Source organism: Monopterus albus, unplaced genomic scaffold, assembly GCF_001952655.1.
Source record: "Monopterus albus unplaced genomic scaffold, M_albus_1.0 scaffold3.1, whole genome shotgun sequence".
Taxonomy (NCBI): domain Eukaryota; kingdom Metazoa; phylum Chordata; class Actinopteri; order Synbranchiformes; family Synbranchidae; genus Monopterus; species Monopterus albus.
The window spans coordinates 11508730-11514944 of NW_018127883.1; the positions used below are offsets into that span (position 1 = coordinate 11508730).

At 38.6% G+C, this 6215-nt stretch overlaps 1 protein-coding gene across 4 annotated transcripts in view; it reads right to left on the minus strand.

The window, feature by feature from the left end:
- Positions 1–5630, minus strand: part of ralyl (RALY RNA binding protein like) — a 76998-nt gene extending 71368 nt beyond the window's left edge. Inside the window, exons 1-2 of one of the 4 annotated variants that reach the window (XM_020598537.1) lie at positions 4878–5630; positions 4684–4784 (exon numbers count right to left, since the gene is read on the minus strand). The gene's annotated coding sequence lies outside the window, so the exon portion shown is untranslated. Of the gene's footprint in view, positions 1–4683 lie in introns of all 4 variants that reach the window. The other 3 variants (XM_020598544.1, XM_020598529.1, XM_020598553.1) reach the window with 3 other exon arrangements.
- Between the last annotated feature and the right edge of the window lie 585 nt (positions 5631–6215).

The following is a 6215-nucleotide window of genomic DNA, read 5'->3' on the forward strand; positions in this document are numbered from 1 at the left end:
TGCTGAATGGAACTTTATGAAGAGGTTAATTAGAAAATTGTATTGAATATATTCACTCAACCTGCACAGATGTGGCCTGGATTGATAACTGTGCACTGAGCTGACTAAGTTGAAAACAGCCTAAACTTAACTTTCTCCCTTCAGTAAACAGGTCTAATAGGTCACTATAAAGTGACACGCTGAGCTTAGAACATCTAAGATAATTATTTCTTTGTGGGTTTAGATTGCTCCTTATCAGACATCCTGAACCTTATTTCAGGAGGGGCTTGGGCATACTGCTTATTTCCTTCTAAAAATAGAAAAAGTAATTCCTCTGTAAATTTGCTCGCTCCTGATAAGGAAAAGGGGAGGTGATGGCTGCTTAATTGGTCACTTTCAAACTGCATTGATAGTGATAAAAGAATTAATTTACTGCTACTCAAAAATCCTCACCTTATAGCTTCTTTCAATGTCTTATTTAAGTTACAAATCTTATCTAGATTTAAAAAAGAAATTATGCACTGAAGTCCAATGTTAATCAAATGTAACTAAAACAAAACTGAATTTCTCAAACTAACATGTCACATGCAGAAGCTTCATTTATGTGATGCACTGGAACTCAAATTGTTCCCATAATAGACACTGGAAAGTCATTCAGACTGACCCTATTCTTCAGATATGAGTTTAATTACCCAAGAATCTGAAGTGTGAGAGCCCCTCACTTATCAAATTAACAGCTAAGGAAAGGACAATAAAGTAATTAACAATCATTTCAGGAGAATGAGTCATGCCAAAGGTAAGTTTATCTGTTAAAGAGGTGGAAGCAGGCAAAGAACGCCTCATTAACAGAGTAAAGCATCATGTAAATGTTGAATTTATGTTAGTAGTCCGAGTCACATAGATATGGGCGAGGATAATCAGCGGGTGAAATGTAGATGACTGAAGCTCCAAGTCCATAAAAAGGTTATGCTCATTTGAGTCATCTTTTTTTTTTTTTAGCGTGCACTTACAGGAATTAAGCTACAGGAGCAGTAGTGAGTGACTTGGCTCTCAGGCAACATCACGGCTGCCATTTCCACCTTCAGAGGATCCATAAAAACTGCCTTTTAGTTAATTGTTTTCTAAAGAGACCCTAGAATTAAACACAAGATAATACACTAAAAGACAATGTCATTTGTAGTAGAGATGCAAGAACAACATTATTTATCGATAAATAATAGGTATTTTTCAGCTAAATCTGTTCTTCATGCTGCCAGTAATATGTGAAGCATGATAAGCAATTTTATGATACTTGTTATTTTCTAAAACAACAACTGATTTTGCTGGCTAAGTCACGGCACATTTTTATTTATACGACTGCTCTTGGCAAGCTTCCCCGGCACCTTTGTACATTTATATCAGCTAGCGACTCCAAATGTTAGGCCAGAGATGGGAAAACAGGCCTCCTCTGTCTCTGCTCTGAATCCTGATCATAATGCAGAGGTAAGATTGAACAAATTAGTATCATTAGCCAATTGTAAAGCCAGGGTAAACTCCTTGATGTCTGTTTCATTTGATACATGTCTCTGCAATTGGTTGTTGTTGTTGTGGTGACTCAATTTTTATGTGACTGCAATATTATAATGATGTTTTTTATATTCGACTGACTCTGACTCCTGATGCTACCATTTTAGCCAGGTTTCCCTTGTAAAGGAGGTTTGAAATCTCAGTGGAATTCTTGGTTGAAAAAAGGTTAAATTAAAAAACAAAGAATAAACAACTTCTGAAACCAAACTCTATGCCCATGGATATGAATTACCCAAGTAAAAATGAACTTAATCTGAGGTTTACAAATGAATCCAGTGCTGAGTATGAATGAGGCCTATGCTGAAAAAAATCTGAGTCTGAAAGAAGCTAAATCTGAGTAAACTTTAAACTGACCTTGCAGTTGCCTTACATTCAGCTGATGATAGAACATAAAAAGGCATTTTACACAAAAACTTGCACCTTTATGCAACCAAAAGGCCAATTAAGTCAAGTGAAGCTCCACTACTGCAGCTTATATAACTCAAAACTTGTTTCTGACTCATTTCTCAGCATCTTGACTGAGGAAAACAAAAGTCTGAAGTTGCTCAGGTACAGTGATTATATGTTAAATTGTAAAGCAAAAGGACCTAATATACGGCACTTCTCGATGCCTCCTGAATGCACTTTCACACTATATGCCTGTTTACCCATTTGTGCTCACAAACAGTGTTTTGCTCAGGGACTGGAGAAACTGGGAACCACCAACCATCTGGTTAACAGACAGCCTGCTCTACCTCCTGAGCCACAGCTGCCCCGAGGTGTCGTAAAGTTGGGCTCTTGCCTCCATATTTACAGTTTTAACAGTTCTCATTTTAATCAAAAGTATGCAGTGTATGTATACTAAGCTTGAATCCAATACAGCAAAATCGCTACACAAAAGCAAAGCTGTAACACAAGGCACATAAATTATGTTTCCATTTGTCCAACTCTGTCATGCTTAAATGTAAACTGTTGTTACAATCCCAGTCAATGCCCTAACTTAATGTAAACAGTTACACTCACATTCAAACCAACAAGCGTGCGTGTAGACATACAGATTCAGTTAAACACATGCTTAGTGTATACAACTTGTCTGATGTTTTATTCATGGTAGCAGAGGTATAGCAGCACATGAGCTATCATATTTCTCCGAAAGTCTCCTGTGCGCGTCTGGCTTGGCCGAGATAACAGGAAACCTGCCTGGAGAGGAGACACAACAATGCAGGATGCAATACAAACTGTATCATAACTCTTAGAAGCAGAAATGTCCAGGAGCACAAACTGTGGCAGTGTGGGAGAAACACAAGGGGCAGGAGGACATGCTCATATGTTGTGATGCAGCAATTTGAAGATTGGAAGGCATGATTGGAAATGTCCATTTAAAACTATTCAAACTGAATAGAAATTAGGGTTTGTGGAAATGCTACCAACAGGTTACACTGCTAAAAGCATACTGTAAAAGTCTGTTTGATTGATTTTAGCACGTTTGTTCATTCTGCAGTGATAAACAGGAAGAAAGATTAAAGTCATTCTTTCAACATACTGTAGTGACTTAGTGTAAGATGTGAACATATTTATCAGCTTTTTACATTTGTAGAGTTGTTTTTTGAAGAAAAATTCCATCACAGGCTAAATGTGAGAATTGAAAATGGATTGAACTTTACCATCCCTCTTCTGACAATTGAATAACAAACTTTTTGGTAAATTCACACCAATGCTCTGAGCTGAACATGTTTAATGACAGCTATGCGTCTTACTGACTGGACTGCTGTCTCGAAAACTCTGGCTCTTTATCTACATCGACTTTATGAACTGCATAGATTAAAGCAGGAACAATGGAATCCATATCCATGATGATAAAATGCTTTGTCTTAATTGCCCTAATCAGTTTTCCTTATTAAAATGTAAGCTTTCCACTGCATCTAATATTTATTATTCCCTTTCCCCATATTACATTGTAGTGATTCTAGTCTACCATGGCAGCCCCTTTAATGACATTGCAACTTAACAGTCTATGCTCAAATTTAATGGCCCAAACTCATATATTTTATAGGCCTACAATATTATACTGACAAAACCTGTGTTCTGTTAAACTGAGTGCATATGGACCAAAATAAAACTAATTTATGGGTTCACAAACTCTTCTTACAGCAGAAAACCAGTACTAAACACTTTAGGAACACAGGGTCACAGAGAAATGATTTCCATTAGTCCAGGAATAGTCTAGAATAAGTCAAATGGGGATTGTGAATTTCAGGGCTGTTCTTTTGGCAACAGACTCATCCTCTTAAACACTGAATATAGAAAAGTTTAATTGACCGATATTACAATTGCTCAAAACCAACTCACAGAATATACACACAGTAGTATTGTAGCCAGCAAAATACATGAAAATAACTCCAGTAACTGGTTGTGACTCATGCCCTTTTATGTCTATGCATCTGTTTACACCTTCACATGATCCTCAGCATACCATTAATCACAGGATAAATCTGCCTGCTGAAGAATCAAGTCAGTCTCTAAGTCCCTTTCTGTCCTGTCAATAGCTCGACCCATTTCCTGCAATATCTGATTTGGCAAATCCCAAAAGTTTTTACAGAATTAATCCAGGTCTGCAAAAGCCAATTTGAGTTTGTCCAACACTAAGCAGGGCACTTAGGCGCAGTGAGATACTTTGCCCATGACATACAGTACTGTGGTGCAAAGTTGTCCTAATTAGTTTGGTAATGAAACGGCTGCTGCGGCAAATGAAATTATTTCTGCTCCTCCACGTCGATATATTGATTGAGCTTTGATACTTTATCGTTAAAGTCGTCACAGTGCATCCTTCCGACGGACCTGAATGTACAGTAGCTACTTACATTTAATCCTCAGTTGTGACGGCTTGGAGACTGTTGGATTCAAAACAGAAAAAACGCTGTGATGAAACGACCTGCGTGTGATTTCCCATCCTTGTTCCTGAATTGTTGATCATTATGAAGCATTATGAGCAGATCGATCACATCACGTAACCTTCAGATAACATTGATAAACAATGCCTTCTCTAATGAGCAATTTGGCCAGCCTTACAAAATAACACGTCAGCCACAGGTGCATATTTCTGTCACCTTATTCTTTATTGTGAACATAAAAACGTGTCATTTATCCACTCATATATACCTGCAAAAGTGAAAATGTCTGTTCATCCTCGTTGATACAGAAAACAAAAACGCATTGAACTCCCCCAAGAATCGAAACTCCCCTCGTCCACCCAGCATCATCTAGTCAAAAAATAACATCCAAAAATACTTGACACTGCCACCAGCAAAAGTACAATGAAATTGAAAAAAGAGAGAAACACAAAAACAACAAACCTGTGAGCTCAGCTGCAAGAAAAGTATCACGTTAAAACGTCATCGGGCTTTAAAAAGGACTCCTTCTTATAAAGAAAAGAGGAACAATGTAAAAGCACGGGTTGGATCGGTGAGATTCACCAAGACATCAAAATCACAAAACTCGAAGGCAACAAACAACACTGCAAAATGCAAACCAAAGCATAGCAACAGCAAAAGTCGACAGAAACAACAAAAAAGAAAAAAGAAAAATGTTTCAAAACCACCAATAAATGTTTGAAAAATCTCAATACTGACAAAACCTGCTTGGTTTCGACCCTCGAAACAAAACTGCAAGCAAGTAAAAGCTTTCTCAAGACCGATAACGCACCCGTTTACCTCTTGGCACTCTCGATCAGAATAACTGCATGCTAAAAACTTGAAGCCTGAATGTGAAAAACGCTCAAAACAACCATGTCAATGCTCAATTCAAACACCAGCAAAAGGAGGAAAAATAAAAAGGGAGCAATTAAAAAGACAAAAATGGTTACAAAAAAAGCCACTGGAAATGTACTCACCGAGCGGGAGTAAAATGCTGCAATAAAAATGTGATATGGCTCAAAATACAGTATGGCGGTGCAAAGCCGGAATGCTGTGCCTTTTCTCTAGATCTCTGCCTCCAGTTCTGTCATGTGACTGATTCAGCCTCGACTTCCAGCAATGAGAGACCAGTGTTGAACAGCTGATGCTGAATGCTCTCCTAACGGCTTGGCTCTCTCCAAAAGTAAAAAAGAGGTAGTCCTTTATCATCCCACAGTTATGACTGGACAGGTTGTATGTTTTTCTTTGGCTTGTTTTTTTTTTTTTTCTGTTTTAAAGATGCAGAGCTCACTCGCTGTCAGCGGGATGCAGGCGTGCTTTCATTTCGTTCAGAGTTGATTCCATACTTAGGGGGAATCAAAAAGACAGGAGGGTGGGCTATGTCAGTGGGACTGGTCGACGGATGCACCAGCATACTGTAGCTGTATCAGTCCTAATAGCAGGCAGCGCTGTCCACGGTTCTGAAACCGAGGACGTGTACAGTAGCGCATTCAGGACAAACAGCGCTGTCCATGGTGCCCAAGACAAGCAAGCTGCATTATGAATATGGGCATAATGTCCAGGCTGGAAAAGCAAACCACCCTAATAATATACTAACTGTATCAGGCAGCCCATTGCATGGTGCTGGAGTCCGGAGAGCTCAGTGATATTTAGAAAAAAACAATGAGATGAAAAGCTATGGCCCAGTCAGTATGCATTCAAAAAATGTGGTTGGACGCTATCTTCCACTTTATGCAGTGCACAAGAATAATGTAGAGGGTGTACTCACCTGGATTTTAT